The 18483-nt window shown below is 41.5% G+C and overlaps 1 pseudogene; it reads right to left on the reverse strand.

Moving 5' to 3' along the window:
- Window positions 1-1634: 1634 nt before the first annotated feature.
- On the reverse strand, window positions 1635-16884 carry LOC149751629 (uncharacterized; annotated as a pseudogene).
- Between the last annotated feature and the right edge of the window lie 1599 nt (window positions 16885-18483).

The raw sequence follows: 18483 nt of genomic DNA on the forward strand, positions 1-18483 counted from the left end.
ATGGTTGGGCACTAGTGGGGACCCGCCTGGTGTCAGGGCGCCTAGCAAACATAGATTTGGAGAATTGTTCATAATTTTGCACAAATGTATAGGCTTGGTCTAAGGTGGACACTTCACGAAGGATAAGTTCTTTCCTAAGCTCATCATTTAGGCCTCGTCGAAATCGGCTCAAGATCATACGTTCATCTTCAGCTACATTACTACGCATCATAAATTCATCAAATTGGGCGATGTATTCAGTAGCTGTGCGACTACCTTGTCTTAAATTGTTCCATCGATCTAAGAGGTCAGATTGATAACTTAATGGAAGGTATTTTTCTTTTAATTTTTCTTTCATCTCAACCCAATCGGTAATAGCAGGTTGATGTCTCCTGGCTAGCAGTTGTTCGGTGTTTTGCCAAAACAATTTGGCTCGACCAAGGAGTTTCATTCTAGCGAATCGGACCTTTTTCTCCTCCGACAGATTGTACCACTCAAAGAAATGATCCATTTCGTGTAGCCAATCGGAGAAGACCTTCGGATCAAGACGACCATCGAAAGTAGGGGCTTCAACCCTAATGCCTCGCATTACATCGTCATCAGGGTCACGAGGCTCTCTAGATTCTACGGTATGTCGGTGACCTCTATCAACAGGAGGAATGGGACCAGGTCCTCTAGGGCGAGGGTAGGCATAATGGTGACCTGGAACAGACCTATGATCAAAGTTGCCCTGCCGAACCGAACCGTGTTGTTCTAGGAGTTGTTCTAGGGTATCATCCTCATCAAGACCCGGTAAATGGGGAGTACTAACCTTTTGGGATTCAATAACCCTTTGAATTGAAGCCTCAATTGAATCGAGTCGAGTATTAACCTGGGTGGACATTGTGGTTAGGTCATGAATTTGGGCGTTGTTTGCTTGGACTTGGGTATTAGTGTCATGGATAGCTTTTAATAGGGCTTCAATTTTGGAATCCATGTCTAGGGGGGACTCAAGATGAGATGCGACACGACCACTACGTAGATGCATAAAATGAATAACAAAATGTATTAGCCGACCAACTATAAAGGTTCCTAAGTAGACCTAATGCATGAAATGAATTCACAATTGCAAAGTAGATGCTCAATATAAACTAAAACTACTCTCTAGCAAATAGTCATAGCAAACTGTAAATTACTATGAAGCGCAGGCCAACAAGTAATGCAGTCCAGTAGTACTAAGTTTTCGGACTATGCAAGAGGGTACGGAGCCACGTATGTTTCCCCGAATTGATCTAGCTCCACAGTTAATATTAAAAGTGCTGCTACTAGGGTTTCTGTTTGTCTTGTGAACGTGTGTGAACGCGTGTATTTTGGATTTGTAGACGCAGTACCACGCACAAATTAAGAAAATTAATGCCAACTTAATTGAGCAAATTGAATCTGCAGGAAATGGGAGAACAGCGCTGACCTGGTCTGGAGAGAGGCTCGCAGAAGAGACGTGGTCTACAGAGATGTAGAACAGGAGCTCGATGACGACCGGTGGCAGAGAAGGGGTCACGGAGACCTCCGTGAAAGGTGATCAGAAAAACTGATGGCGGCTTTGGTCGGGACAGTTCGTGATGGCTGATGGCGCGGTGACCGGCGATGGCGAAATGTAGCAGCAGCGCGGCGGCGACTTAGCAGCGGCGAGCGGCAGTAAAGAAGGGCAGGGGCGGCGCGCAGCGCTGTGGTGCAGCAGCAGGCGTGGCAGCGGCGGTGGGGAGCGAGCGGGGAGCGCTGTCAGCAGTGGAAGGCAGAAAGTTGCGGTGGTGGGAGGGCGGGATACGGTGGTGGAGGTGGGAGCAACTGTTGGCAGGGGAAGCGACAGTGGCGGTCCAGCAGTCGACGGCGGCGACGGCAACGCGGCGGCGCGGCGGTGAGAGCAACCCGGCGGCGCGGCAGTGCGGCAGCAGGCGGCGACGAACAGCGGCGAGCGGCGGCACGGAAGAGCGGGGGCGGCGCGCGGCGCGGTGGTGCACGCGGCAGAGATAGCAGCGGCTGTGGAAACGGGCGGGAGCGCAGAGAGCAGTGGACGGCAGAGTGGGTGGCGGAGGAGGAGTGGTGACGGCTGAGAAGGAGCGGCGGGAATGGCAGAAACGGTGGTCGGAAAACCCAAGAAGAAATCGGGAAATAAGGAAAGGGGAAAGGGAAGAGCACGTGCGTGACTTACGCGTCACGTGCAGCTTCTTTTCTTTTTTTCTTTTTTTTTTTTTTTTTTTTTTTTGAATCAAATCGGGTTGCCGGGTTATCGGGTTAACAGACCACCCACTGGACAATCCGACCCGCAAATTTCTTTTTTTTTTTTTTTTTTTTTTTTTTTGAAATAACTCGGGTTAATGGATAATGGGTTAACGGGCTAACGGGTGCAGACCTTACCCGTACGGTAGATCACCTTCAACCTTCAATCGCCCGTTCGCTTCCGCCGGATCTCGCCGGATTTTGCGGCGGTGGGTGCGGGGGGGCGTTGCACCGGCGGAGGAAAGTGCTGGGGCGGCGTCTCGTGAAGAGGTGGCGTCCTTCTTCGAGCTTCGGCCACGGGCGGTGGCTGTAGGGTGCGGCCGAAACTTCCACGGCAACGCGGTGGCTTCCAATGGCGATTCGGCGGCGCTGCAGGGTGAAGGCAGTGGTTGGCGCCTGTGTAGCGGCGGCCGGAAGGGAAACGGTGAGAGGGGTGGGGGGGGGGGGGGGGAAAAGAGGGAGAAGGCGGCTTATTCGCCGCTCGGGTCACTGTGGGGTAGCTGGCGACGGGGTCTTCCCTTCTGTGCAGGGACCGAGAGGGAAGGGAGAGGGAAAGGAGACGGTGGTGGTGGGGGACGAAGGCGATGACGGCGTATGGCGAGGAGGCTTGGTGGAATGGCGACAGGCGGTAAGCGGCCGACGGGAGGGCTTTGCCCCTTTTTTCCTCACGGCCGTCACGGGAGATGAGATCAAGGAGAGGGAAGAAAACAAAGAAGAAAGGGAACGTCCCTTCTTCTTCGGAATGCGTGTTGTGCAGGAACCCTCTGTACGATCCGGTGTCCGCGGTGCAACTACTCCAGCAAAATATAGATGAGGAAAAGGCCGAAAAGGAATCGGCGGGGGTCCGTCCATAAACTGGATCCTTTGACTTCAGCAACAGAGGTAAAGTCAGCCCTGCTCTGATACCAAAGCTGATGCAGGACGGAAGTACGGATTGAAATACAGAGAAAAAAAAGAGGGGAAGAGGGGAAGAAGAAGAAGGAGGAGGAGAAAAGGAGGAGGAAGAAGAAGACCAATTTTCATTCAATAATTCATTAAAAAAAATAACAAATGCATGCCCTATATATATATAGGGCCACCAAATAACAAATAAGTCCTCATAAAAAAAAACAATTCGAAATAGGTCCTCACAAGACAATATGCAAACTAATCCTATCAAAATAAATAATAATAAAAGAAAACATCAATCAATCCAGCCACAATGAAAGTGGCTGGACCGTCTTCCTGCGACGACCATAATCCCGCACAATAATCAGTCCAGTATTCGTGTCCGCACCACAATGTTAGATTTAGGTTTGGGGATATTTTTACGCATGTGAAATTTTATAATAATAAAAAAAAGTTTTTAGTTAAAATTTTTGAATATATATATATATACACAACACACAAGGTATATAAAATCTAAGAGCCCAATGACTAGTTGGAAGTAGTACAAAGTGAGTTCTTTTTATTAAGTTCCTTTTAGTGAGTTGTAAGCTAATTAGTGCTTTGAATTTCACAACACATCTGGCCTGCATTTTCTAAGGTATAGGTTCGATATTGTGTTGAGAATATGGTAGCAACCTCGAATCCTGATGAACCATCTTTTTCTGATCCAAAAAAAAAAAAATGGTGGATTTAGTCAGGTACATCGAAAAGGGCTACCTATTGTCAAAGGTCAGCGGGCTTGTGATGAGGAACCCGAGCATAGGTCCGTAGGAGAGTCTTGATGCCCGACACCTCATGCCAACTGGTGTGAGAATTGTCGACTAATTGCTCGCTACATGGAGGAATCATCACAGGAGTAAAAGTGCACAATATATACATTATCATTTCTCTTTAATGCAAAAAAAAAATGAAAAAAAAAATGTATATTGACCTTAAGAAAGACAATAGTGTGAAAGCCGTCGTTGTAAAAATTCGAGTAAACTGAAATATTACAGATAAAGCCCATGAGGTATTAAAGTAAACATCCACAGCTCTCGAAATCCTGCAGAAAAGATGATTTTGAATCAGCAAATAGGTCTTGTCCGACCAATTCTTGGAAACTACTAATATTAGCGATATTTTGGAGATCCAAAACCTTAGCTTGTGCATGGTCCAAACTTCACTGAGCACTCAAGTATAAATAAGTCTTACAACTTCCTAACGGAAAACTTAATAACTTCAACTTAAAGTGCATACTAACCTAGAAATTGGGCTACTTAGTAATTAAAACCTTGTGTGCTTTTGAAATTCTTATCAGTTATGTACTTGAAATAAGACTTTCATTTCACAAACCAAATTTTATTTTGGGATTGAAGTTTGTGGGTAACTTCACTGCAAACCCTCACGAGACAACACTCGTCTACTAGGGTAACCTAGGGGTTTAACGGCTTGTTGCACATGCTAAGTGCAATCGTAATGCTCTACGAAAGTGAGTATTTATCTTAGGATATTTATATAATAAATAACACTTTTGCTCTCTCATTTTATCATTTTCGCACTGAATTGCTAGAGACTAGCAATAAGCTAGTTGGGGGTTGCAATGAGAGCACAAAAGTGCGACCTACATGTTACTAAAATTAGTGTTATTGTTAACCGATAATGATAAATTCACTGGATTAATATTATATTTGGGTTTAACATAGATTAGTATAAATTAGAGATAAAATGCACATTGAGTACAAATTCGACTTCAAATCGGGTCCGAGTCGGGTTCAGATCCGAGTCGGGTTTGGGTCCGAATCGGGTCCATTTCTTTTGTGCTTTTGGAAAATAATTTTGAGCAAATCTAAATTGGCTATATCATAACTATAAGGTGCTGGGTGACCCATGACTTGAAAGAATTGCACTTGACCTCCAGCCAGAATAGATGACCCGTCTACAAGCCAAATTTCATATCACACTATTTTTTTCTATATGACTAATTGGATAGAACTTGGTGTCTCCCAGCTCCTTCCAACGCAGCCATCCTCCTTCCCTATTCAAGCCGTGATCTAAGCTCCCAGCGATCGCGTCTGGCTCCTCGCACCAGCCCGCCTCTCAACCAAGGTCCAAAGAAGGAATCCCGAGCCAGAATCCCAGCCTCCGACGCCGCATCCGAGCTCCAACGATCATTGACGCCTTCCTTCCGTGATCCCGAAATCCCAGCACCAGTTTCGCTCCTGCCGTCCGCGTTTCTCCCACCGCGTGCCAGCAGCCCACCTTCCGCTTCAGCTCCCAGCAGCACCCAAAGAAGGAAGCCCCAGCGTCCACGGCGTCGTCCCATCGATCTCGGATCGCCTTCCATTCCATGTGCGATCTCGGATGATCGCTTCTTCCATTTCAGCGCGTCCCCAGCCGTGATCCACTCCTCCGCATTCTTCTCCCAGCAGCCGTCCACGAAGCTTCCGCCCGTGATCAGCGATCCAGCCTACTCCCAGCGCCCGGATCTCGTCCGTGATCGACTCCTCCCCGCGTCCTCACCACGTCTGCCATCTCCCTTCCGCATCAGGCGTCCGTCCGCGGCTATAAGAGGAGAAGGAAGAAGAGGAAGGGGGGTGTGCTCGGTTTTGGGGTTGAGGCCAAGAACCAGGGAAGGAGGGAAGAGCTCGGCTGGTTTTTGTCCAAGGAGAGGGGAACGTTCTGTTTGTGAGAGAAGAAAGAGGGGAAGAGTAATGCTCTGTTTTCAGATTTGAAAACAGAGCATCACGCTTCCTTAGTTTTTTTTTATTGTTTTTGTTGTTTATTTTTTTAGAAGTTATGTTTTTAATTTGTGTATTAGTGATTTTGGGCATTATGTTGTTCCTATTTCTTTAGTTTAATTGAGAGCAATGTTTTAATTTTTTAGTAAGAGTTTTATTTTGAAACATGTTATTTTGGGATTTTTAGATTTAGTTTAAATAAGAGTTTTATTTATGCTAAAGTTTTTAATTTATGTTGTTTTTAATTTCCGTTCCTCAGATTTTGTAATCTTTCTTTAATACATTAAAATTTCTTTCATGAAATCGATGTTCTAGTCTTCAATATTCCTAGCACTGTTTTCATCCATTTTAGTTCAGAGCTTTCTTTTTTTATTAAATATATAAATGCTTTTTAAATTTAAGTATATGTCCTCTAGTTGATTTCAATAAAAAATAATTCTCTGGTAGACCAGGAAATCAGTCAATATCCCCGACATAATGTTTTTTCTTTCATCATTCAAAAGTCAATTTTGAATCCGAGTGAATGTTCTAATTTTTATGCAACTCCAATCGCCTCCCTGTGGATCGACCTCTTACAACCGCTATTCTTCGAGTAGAACAGGTAAGAGTAAAAATTTAAATTTAACTTTTATTCGTCGGTTCTAACAACGATCTGTTTAGCATATTTTTAGTTAGACAGGAAACGATGAACACTCAATCCTATACATCCAAAGTGAATTAAAAGCCCATAAAATAAAATGATCACACATCATATTGGGCTTAATCATAGAACCATTATGAGTCATACGTCTAATCCGTTTTATAAAACGAAAATACACAATCAGTGCAAGCTCATATTTTGAAATTATTCTAACATTTAACCTATATTTATCTTATTATCTACTTATTTTGTTCTCTTTTAACCACTTGTGAGAAAGTAATACTTTGTTCTCTTTCAACCATTTATTCACAGTGAAAGGCCGAGGCATAGTACAAACTCATACAAAGAATAAATAACAACGCAACGCAAACCAAGACTAAAGTTAGATCTTCATGAAGATCCTCCCCGATAAGGTTATGTCAGGTTACCCCCGTACGCATTGCAACGATCGCAGCGAAAAGACACGCGCGGGGTCGTTCATCTCATGAACATCCTAGAAAACGTAGATTTCAAAAAAAATCTGAGTTCTCTAACTCAGAAAATTATGAAATCTAAGGAAAGATGAAAATTAAAAACTAGATTAATTGCATATCTACTATAATTCTGAATTATAAAGGATTGTAAAGATCCTATCTTGACCTTTGAGCGGGTAGATCTTCACTGCTATCTGATGATCACTGTATTTGGTTCGCTTGAAGCCGCACAAGCATCTGGCCTCTACAGGTATCCACATGAGGTATATCGCTCTAAGAACGTTGATCTCACCGGAGTGCTAGCTCCCTTGCAGAGATTTTCTCTTGATGGCTAATTTTTTCTCTCTTTTAATCAACTCCTTGATTACCTTGAGGGGAAGAAGAAGGACAAAGACACTGTTTCTTCTCTTGCTCACGCCTGGAAGGAGAAGGAGGAAGAGGGTGGGCGGCTGAAATTGATGCACATCCAATGCTTATAAGCCCTCACGCTACATCTCCTTTTATAGGCATCTCATGCCTATCTAAACAAGAAATAATTTCAATGAGAAATCACTCCTTAATTCATCTCTCCAAATTCTACCACACCTCTTACATAATTCTTGCACACTTCTTACTTAATTTTTCCACACCCTTTACTTAAAAGAAATTGGAGAGAATCAAGGGCTCTTCTTGAGCCGTATGGCAATCCAGGGGAAGAAGAGAAAGAGGAGGGGCGGATGCCCCTCCATGTGGCATGTGGAACCAAAGAAGGAAAGGAGGAGGACGCCCCCTCCTTCCTTTGGGTGTGTGACAAGGAGGAGGGGCGGACGCCCCTCCTTGTTTTCTCCCTTGCTATGGCCCGCATGAAGGAAAGGATACTCCTTTCCTTTCATGCTTAAATTTTCTAATCCAATTAGAAAACATTTGGTCCCTCTTGATTAATTGAATCCTAATCCAATTAGGACCCAATATATTCTCCATATTGATTCATGTGAATCCTAATCCAATTAGGATCCAAATTGGTCTTCATGAATTAAGTTCTTTATCTAATAAGAAATTCTAATTGATTAAGCCCAATTACTAATTGCAAAATGTTCTTCTTTAACTCACTAACTCTTAGTGGGTTAAACCAATTGTCAATCAAATTGACAATCAAGATCTATTACGATTTTAAATCGCAATCCAAGCGTCGGAACGATCAAAACCTCTTATGTGTGTGACCCCATAGGTTCTATTCTATCTGAAAGTAAGATATATTTTGATCTCTATCACAATATCATTGAAACTCCTTTCAATGGGTTGAAATAATTTCAACTCTTCTCTTCAGGATTCACTGATCATCAAGTGAATGCCTTCGAGTCTTACAATCCACTAGTGACACCTAGCAGCATATAATGGCAACCCAACAGAATAGAATGGATGAACCTCTAGGTGTAGTTAGCGTATGATACAGTACCTCTATCGTGGATCCTGACAAGATGGAGGTTATGGATAACTTATCAAGCCTCATTGTCTGTCATATGTCAAATTTATTTGACTCAAGTTCGAGATTGGAAAACTCTTTTTCCAAAACTACCTTGGCCAAGGTCTTTTGAACTTAGTTTCATAAATCACATAGAATCACTCCTAATCTATCAAGGTCAATAGATCCCATCTAGATGCAACCCTAATCTGACAGTGAACCTACTGCAGCCAATTTGCACCACAAGGATCCTTAATGCCCATGTTTATGTGCTCGTCAAACTACAGTAATCTCATCATGATTAACAAAGGCATCGCAGGTCTAAGTTCTAGTTATACAACTGCAGCATCAAGTAAGTCACTGACGAGTGGATAGACTGATGCTAAAATAAAACTATTCTCCCAAGTGCAGGAGAATCGCACAAGTAATATAACTCGGGAGTCCGAGGTCGATTCCACAGGGAACGATCTATAGATTATTAGCGTAATTTGTAGATGTAATTTTCAGTTGATTTTCAAAATTTAAAAGCAGAGGATTAATAGATAATTAAACAGAGTTCAAGAATATAGAGAAGGCTAGGGATCCGGAATCCTCCTTAACAATATTACTTTCAATAAATAAACTCGGTGATTCTTGATTAAAGATTAATAAGATAGAGTAGTTCTAATCATGGAGTATACAATCTGAAAACATGAATTCATCATCTAAGTATTTATCGTGCCGGTTACGTCTACGACAAATCAAAAATCGAAACAATCCATGCATCAATATATATATAAACCATAAAAGATCTATCAAATAAATAAATATTCAAGAATTCAAAACATACCAATAGATATAAAACAATTAGAATAAAAGATTAGAGTATACTTGATGAAAGCAACATGACAAGGATTCATCCATCACCCTTTGCCAAAAGGACTTTAGCCTTCCATTAAAAACATCAACATCCCTCCCTTACTCACTCTCTATTTTTTTTCTTCTTTTTATTTTCGGAAACAGGGGATCCCCTGTTTCCCTTTCTCTCTTTTTTTTCGTTTGAAACCAAGGGGCTGGCTGCTCTGTTCTTCCTCTCCCCCCCTCGGTCCGAGCCCCCCTCATATATATATCCCCCAACCTCCCAGCTAGCGATGGACATCCGGATGCATCGCCGAGGATCGTGTGCAGACGGCTGAGACCGCGGACGAGACGGCCACGGGAGCTGATCGCGGGAGCGGACGTCGTGCGGATGGCTGCGACACTTCACGAACGGCTGGGAGATGAAGCGGAATCAGTGGGATGCTGAGGTCTTAATACGGGAGCTGGGATCATGGAAGAATCAGTGGAGGAGCGTTGCAGATGCGTGGGAGATTTGGAATCCTTCACGATCGCGCGAGCTGGAGCTTGGGAGAGGCGGATCCCGGCTGGGCGCGGGTTGCTCGGACGCTGGGATTGTGCACGGGAGTGGAAGCTGGCTCACTCGCGGAAGAAGAATGGGAGCCGATTGCGGTAGGATTGCCTTGCGGATGCTGTGGAGAAGGCGGACGGATGCTGGGCGTTGGTTGCTGCGACGTTGGAGCTGAAACGGGTCCGGAAGAAGGGGATCACGGGCTCGGAAGCTGTGGAGATGATCGCGGACTGTTGGGGAGGTCGCCGAGATGGTCATGAATGGCTGCAGGCGAGATCAGCGGGATGCTGGGGGTTTCACGGGTTGCAAGGATGGGAGAGTTGATCGCTTGCCAAAAGGGTGGATGGCTGTGATCGTTCCCTTTGAATGGTCACCAAGTGTTGCTCCAGTGTGATTAGGCTTGGCTGCTACTTGTGGTTGTGAGCTTGATGAATGATAGGTTTGACCAAGCCATAGTGAGATTGGGTGCGTATGATTTGGGGCTATGCATCTTTCTGAACCCAATTATACCAAATGTGCATTTTATCTCTGATTTGTGCCAAATAAAAAAAATATGAAATTAATGCAGCTCTTTTATCATTATTTGTTGGAAATAATATTAATTTAAGCTGTGTGTAGATCGCACTTTTGCGCTCTCATCACACCCCCCAACTAGCTTATTGCTAGTCTCTAGCAATTAACGAGCAAATAATAATATGAGAGTACAAAAAGTGTTGGTCAATCATTTGACTTTTTATTAAAATTAAAGACATAAAACTAAGATATGTACCCACTTTCGTAGGGTATCACGATTGCACTTAGCACGTGCAACAAGCCGTTAAACCCCTAGGTTACCCTAGTGGACGAGTGTTGTCTCGTGAGGGTATGCAGTGATGTTACCCACAAACATCATTCATAAAATGATATATAATGAAATTTAAGTCAATGCACACGTGATATATATTTTTTTCAAGCATGGCAACTATCGAAGCAAGGGTAATACTGAAGTGTAGTATGCATAAACAGATGACTTTCTTAGAGCACTAATACCTCCACCACAGCATGGTACCGCTTGAATTTTAGGTGCACTACTCAAGTTCACAAGAGTTTACTACAATTTATTAGACCCTGATCCATCAAATTTTCAGAATATCTCATGTTGTCTAAATTTGTCAAAAATGGTTCGCATATAAAGAAGGAGCTATCAATCCCAACTAAACATCCAAAGTACACAGAGTTCCAAATTAATGGAGTCAAACCAGCCATTACCACATGTCACTGGGTTCAGTCTGACCAACCCTATTCATGCTTATTTTTATTTTTAAACACATATGACGATTACAATAATCCAACCTCCTTAGGCTCTAGTAAGGTCCATGTAGCGAGTTTTCGGCCAATGACTCCTGATCCAGTTGGCTCAAGGCATTAGGTGAAACACCCCTCGGGCTTAATTACTCGAACCAGACTACACCACGAGGTCAGACTTGTCATCTTTTTTTTTTTTTTTTTTTGCAATAAAAAGAGAAGGTAAACTGAACCATATAACGTGACTGCATTGTGGCTATAGGTCAACCAAGGTCGGAACATAAGGCACTTAGGTGATCTAGCTAGGGTATTCAACTTCTTTCTTTATGTGAAAACCAAATCATGAACCTTATAGTACGGACAAGGATACTCATACTTCTTTTACAGATACGGCTTAACAAAAATGCATTAAACAAATATGAACTCCTGAGGCCTTCCTATAATCATTAAGTGCATGTGTGGGGATCTAATAATAGGTCTCTGATCAGTCATAATATGCATGTGTTCCTTGCCGTAATAGTTGCACAAACTCAATATGAAAATACATGTGCATTTGCTTAGAAAAGAAAGTAATAGAATAAATCAAATGCAAAAGTAAGTTTTTTTTTTTTTTTTTTTTTTAAAATACTTCCCTCCCCCCAGCTTAAACATTGCATTGTCCTCAATGTAATAGATACAAGAAAACTATATACGAGAGACAGTAGAGAAAATAATATTGGAGAGAAGAGGAATACCTTGAGCTGCTGATATCCAGAAAATAAGACCTACAAAACTAGAAAAATAATTCTGACTAATATACACATACCTTTGCCTTCATGTTCAGTCATAAGAAGGCTCCCCCAAGGAAAAGGAATCCTCTTCATCTGAAAAATTCTCAAGAAAAGGTTTTAACCTGTGTCCATTTACCTTAAAAAATCTACCATCCCGTGGATTCTCAATCTCTACCGCCCCATGTGGAAAAACAGTTTTTATGATGTAGGGACCTGTCCATCTTGATCGTAACTTACCAGGAAATAGATGTAAGCGGGAATCATATAAAAGAACTTTTTGCAAAGGTTCAAAAGATTTTTTCAAAATTGATTTATCATGTAAGATCTTCATTCGTTCTTTGCAAATTTTAGCGTTGTCATAAGCATCTCTGCGAATCTCATTAAGCTCGTTTAATTGCAATTTCTAGCTAGACCGGCATCTTGTAAATCAAAATTTAATTTTCTAATTGCCCAATACGATTTATGTTCTATTTCTACGGGCAAATGACACGCTTTACCGTAGACTAGCCGGTAGGGAGACATGCCAAGATTGGTTTTGTATGCAGTACGATAAGCCCATAATGCATCTGATAGTTTCAAGGACCAATCTTTTCGTGATGGGTTCACCGTTTTCTCTAAAATACGCTTGATTTCTCGATTGGCTAACTCTACCTGGCCACTAGTTTGCGGGTGATATGGGGTAGCAACTCTGTGGGTGACACCATACTTTTTTAATAATGTCTCAAAAGGCTTATTACAAAAGTGTTTTCCACCGTCACTAATTATAACCTTAGGCATCCCAAATCGTGAAAAAATATTTTCTTTTAAAAACTTCAGGACAGGTTTGTGATCATTGGTCCTACAAGCAACAGCTTCTATCCATTTGGACACATACTCGACCCCAACTAAAATGTACTCATATCTAAAAGATGGTGGGAATGGGCCCATAAAATCGATGCCCCAACAATCGAAAATTTCGATAATAGTAATGGGTTGAAGAGGCATCATTTGCCTACGAGTTAGGCTTCCAATACGTTGACATGGATCACATGTCCTGCAGAACTCGTGGGCATCTTTGAACATAGTAGGCCAATAGAAACCACATTGCAAGACCTTTGCAACAGTTTTCTTAGAGGCAAAGTGTCCACCGCAAGCATCAGTGTGGCAGAAAGAAAGTACGCTTTGTATATCATGATCCGGTATGCATCGTCTAAAGATTTGATCATTGCAATATTTAAACAAATAGGATTTGTCATAGTAATAATTCTTTACTTCGCGCAAGAAAATTTTTCTATCTGTCGACCCCCAATGCTCCGGCATCCGGCTTGTAACAAGAAAATTTACAATATCTGCATACCATGGTATGCTAGAAAGTGCAAACAACTGCTCTTCAGGAAATGAGTCCTTGATGAAAAACTGTGGCACTGAATCATGAAAAACTAATCGTGATAAATGGTCAGCAACCACATTCTCTACTCCTTTTTTATCTTTGATAGTGATATCAAATTCTTGGAGTAGAAGTATCCATCGTATTAAGCGTGGTTTGGCTTCTTTCTTATCCAACAAATATTTTAGTGCCGCATGGTCCGTGAAGATAACAATAGGAGCACCAAGGATATAAGAGCGAAATTTATCTAAGGCAAATACTACTGCAAGCAATTCCTTCTCGGTGGTAGTGTAATTCATTTGAGCATCGTTTAAGGTTTTGCTTGCATAGTAAATGACATATGGCTTATTATCCTTGCGTTGTCCTAGGACAGCTCCTATCGCATAGTCGCTAGCGTCGCACATAATCTCAAAAGGTAATGACCAATTGGATGGTCGCACAATGGGTGCAGTGCTAAGCATAGACTTCAACTTTTCGAATGCCTCCTAATAGGTTTCAGTCCAATTGAATGGTGTATCAAGGGATAGGAGGTTACATAATGGTCGAGCTATGACACTAAAGTCCTTAATGAACCTCCTATAGAATCCGGCATGACCCAAAAATGATCTGACATCTCTAACTGTCTTGGGTGCAGGTAGCTTAGCAATTAAATCAGTCTTAGCTCTATCTACTTCCATTCCTTTTGATGAAACAATGTGTCCTAGGACAATTCCCTTTGGCACCATGAAGTGGCATTTCTCCCAATTCAGTATCAAATTCTTTTCTATACATCGAGCTAAGACTGCTTGTAAATGTGACAGGCAATCATCAAATGAGTCACCAAAAATGGAGAAGTCATCCATGAACACTTCCAAAAATTTTTCGTTCATGTCTTCAAAAATGCTGAGCATGCATCTTTGAAATGTTGCGGGTGCATTACACAACCCAAATGGCATTCGTCGAAAAGCAAATGTGCCAAAAGGACAAGTGAAGGTGGTCTTCTCTTGATCTTCTGGTGAAATTTCAATTTGATAATATCCCGAATAGCCATCAAGAAAACAATAGAAAGCATGCCCTGCAACTCTCTCCAATACTTGGTCTAGGAAGGGTAGAGGAAAGTGATCCTTTCGTGTGACCAAATTAAGCTTTCGGTAGTCAACACACATGCGCCAACTCGTCGGGACACGAGTTGGAACTAGTTCACCTTGTTCATTTTCTACTACCGTCAAACCCGACTTCTTAGGAACAACTTGAGTAGGGCTTACCCACTTGCTATCGGAAATTGGGTAAATAATACCCACATCAAGCAACTTGAGGACTTCTGCCTTAACCACATCTCTCATCGTAGGATTTAACCTTCGTTGCATTTGCCTTGTGGTTTTGGCATTGTCCTCCAAATATATCCGGTGCGTGCAAATTAAGGGGCTAATTCCCTTCAAGTCGGCAATAGACCATCCTAAGGCTCCTTTATGATTCTTTAAAACATCAATTAATTTTTTTTTTGGGTATGATCAAGTCCAGACGAGATGATTACAGGAAAAGTATCTTCGGGTCCAAGAAAAGCATACTTAAGTTCCTTTGGTAAGGGTTTCAATTCGAGCTTGGGTGCTTGCTCATGGGATGGTTCTATTTTCACCTCTCGAGGTGGCAACTGTTCAAATTTTTCTACTTTTGGTCTCCACCCATTGATCATCATGGCGTTCGAAAAATTCATACTAGGTTTGACCAACAAATCATCTTTATTGGTGCCATTAGAACACCAATCAATTAAACTATCGCCGGATGGATCGTTAAATGCTTCAGCTAACAAATATTCCTCCGCGATAGTTTCAACCCAGTCAACCTCTTTACTCTCTTCGAAATCATTGGGTTGTTTGCACACATTAAAAATATTCATTTCTAAGGTCATGTTACCAAAAGAAAGCTTCATGACGCCATTCCTACAATTAATTAATGCATTAGAAGTCGCAAGGAATGGACGTCCTAAAATGACAGGAATCTGAGATTGTGAGTTCGAAGCTGGATGTGTGTCCAATACAATAAAATCGACAGGAAAGTAGAACTTGTCTACTTGGACTAATACATCCTCGATAATCCCCCTTGGAATTTTAACTGATCTGTCAGCTAATTGCAAAGTGACGGAGGTTGGCTTCAACTCACCTAAACCAAGTTGCTCATATACAGAATATGGCAACAAATTCACACTCGCCCCTAAATCTAACAATGCTCGCTCTATCCTAAAGTCGCCTATGATGCATGAGATGGTTGGGCAACCTGGATCTTTATATTTAGGGAGAATGTTGTGCTGCAAAATAGCACTCACATTTTTAGTTAAAAATGCCTTCTTCTTAACATTTAATCGACGCTTGACAGTACACAAGTCCTTCAAAAATTTGGCATATGAAGGTACTTGTTTGATTGCATCAAGAAGAGGTATGTTGATTTTTACTTGCTTAAAAAGCTCAAGAATTTCAGAATTAGGTTCGAGCTTTTGCAACGGCTTTAATCGTTGTGGAAAAGGTGGAGGAAAAGGGCATTCAACTTTCTCGGTAGAAGTTGGGACCTCAACTTCATCTTTGTCCCTTTCATCAACTTTAGGAGCATCAGAATTAGAAGTGACTTGCGGTCTCAATTGGACGGTTTGATCAATGACTTTCCCATTACGCAAAGTCATGATGCTCTTTGCATGCTCTGTATGCGAACTAGAAGGAGCCGTATTATTAATACCGTGCACTTGTGGGTTAGGTTGGGGTTGAGCTGGAAGCTTACCCTTCTCTTGGGTACTTAGGACGGTAGTCAACATTGACAATTGGTTCCTTATGTCTTCAAAATTTCGAGTATTTTGAGCATTGATATTAGCTTGACCTTGTAGAAAAGTTTGTATGGATTGCAAGGTATCCTCGATATTTGGAGTTTGAGAAGGTGGAGGAGCTGAATGGTGTGACTGTTGAGGATGATCATTTCTCCACCTAAAGTTTGGATGATTCTTCCAACCAGGATTATAGGTATTCGAGTATGGATCGTTATAAGGCTTTTGGTAGGAGTTCATCGCATTTGCTTGATTGTGCAAGACTTCTTTGAATGCTGGTATGGTGGGACAATCTGTAGTGGTATGACCCGACATATCGCAGATACCACAACACTCATTTCTAAGCTCTATTGTCTTGACAGGCTCAACTTTCCTAAGCTCAATTTCTTCTACCTTCCTAGTGAGGGCTGCCATTTTAGCATGAAGATCATCCTCAGTTCTGAGGTTGTAAAGGCCTCCCTGTACAGAGCTAGTAGGCTTAGGTAAAGACTTGGTATTTCTATCCCCGTTATCCCAAAGTTGGGCAGTCTCAGCAAGGGAATCCAAATATTCCCACGCCTCATCAGGGTGTTTTTCTAAAAATCTACCATTGCACATGGTCTCTACAAATTGTTTTAACTGTGGAGATAAACCTTCATAAAAGAAGCTAATGGTTCTCCAAGTTTCGAACCCGTGATGAGGGCATGAGAGAAGAAGGTCTTTAAATCTTTTCCAACATTCATAAAATGTTTCATTATCTTTTTGTTGGAAATTGCTAATATGTCTTTTTAAAAAGTTGGTCCTTTGTGTGGGAAAGAACTTCTTTAAAAATTCTCTCTGCATATCTTGCCAAGTTCTTATTGATCTAGGTCGCAACGAGTTTAGCCATGTTTTGGCCTTATCCTTTAGAGAGAAAGGGAACAATGTCAACTTGAGGATATCCTCGGTGACGTTCGGCACTCTAAATGTAATGCTCAATTCTTCAAAATCTTTCAAATGAAGATACGGACTCTCGGACTCTAACCCGTGAAACTTGGGCAGCAATTGGATTACCCCTGGTTTGATGTCAAAATGTCGTACATTATCAGGAAAAATTATGCATGAAGGCTGACTAGTCCTAGCCGGTTGTAGGTATTGTCTTAGAGTCATAACATGGGGTTCTCGTTCTCGATTGTGGTGACTCCCCGCATCTTCATTTAGATCAGCCATCTCACAAGGTGTGAGATATTGCGAAGGAATTTCAGAGGTATGTCCTAAGGGATGATCTAAAGTTGTATGACTTAATCGACCGGTGTCGTCCCTATTCCACTTTAACATGCAAAATAATTCCCTCTCTTTTTTTTCTTTTTTTCTTTTTTTTTTAAATAAAAAAAATAACTATAAGTACCAACTAAAGATACCCTAAAACAAAAATCTATTTACAATCAAACATGCAACAAAACATTACACCTCAATTTCTAATGTTTTTCTTAAATTTCTAGACAGCTCCTAACTGGTTTGAAGAGGGCACCTAAGCCTCCAATCCGGTCTAATGAACTGAGTTGACCAGATAAGCTCCCAGGTAAGTGCAGGGGTCACGATGCGTTCGCAAAGGTCCCACTTAAAACCCACTTGCCTCGAACAGATGAACTGTCTCCCTTATAGGGACAAAGCTTGCCTAGACATCAACTAAGCCACAGAGCGAAATTGGTGCAACTTTCGGTGGTCTTCGTCCTATTGAGCTCGAATGTCCTTAGGGGCCAACGTCTAGTTGATTTTAGTTAAGCTTGGGACATTTATGCACTGGGATGATTTTTGGGCTAAGGACGAGTGATGAAATCCCGACCTTATCTTTTTAAATGGGTTCAGCCCTTAGAATATTTTATGTTGATGCCTTACACTATATGCAACAATCAAGAGATTTTTTTTTTAATGTTTTATGGCATGACATTAAATTTCATTGAATAGGTGATCAAGCAAACTAATTATATATATATATTTTTAAATTTTATGAGTTGACGTTTGAAATTTGAATTCTAAAATTTGAAATTTGAAATTTGAAATTTTAGGTTTTTCCTCTTTCTTTTTTTTTTTAATTTTCAATTAGCAACAAGGGTTAATGAGATATAATAACAATAAAATTCTGATCCTAAAAACAATTAAATGCAGAAAATTCAAAACAGAAAGCAGCAAGGTTTTGTATTAATCTAATGTTCTTAAAAGTCTCAGAATGTCAATCAGACCGTTCAGATTATTCAACAATGTGTCGTGCACTAGCTGACCAAATTTGAGTCAAACTGTGCAGGGAATTAAAAATAGTAGTAAAGATGCAATTTTTTTTTTTCAAAAGAAAAATACTAACTACTAAGGTAAAAATTAAATCTAAAATTATACTAATAACTCAGCCGTTCCCCGGCAACGGCGCCAAAAACTTGATGCTAAAATAAAACTGTTCTCCCAAGTGTAGGAGAATCGCACAAGTAATATAACTCGGAAG

The sequence above is a fragment of the Phoenix dactylifera genome, chromosome 11, assembly GCF_051530095.1.
Source record: "Phoenix dactylifera cultivar Ajwa chromosome 11, Ajwa_hap1_PhDact_Kaust_v1.1, whole genome shotgun sequence".
Lineage (NCBI taxonomy): Eukaryota > Viridiplantae > Streptophyta > Magnoliopsida > Arecales > Arecaceae > Phoenix > Phoenix dactylifera.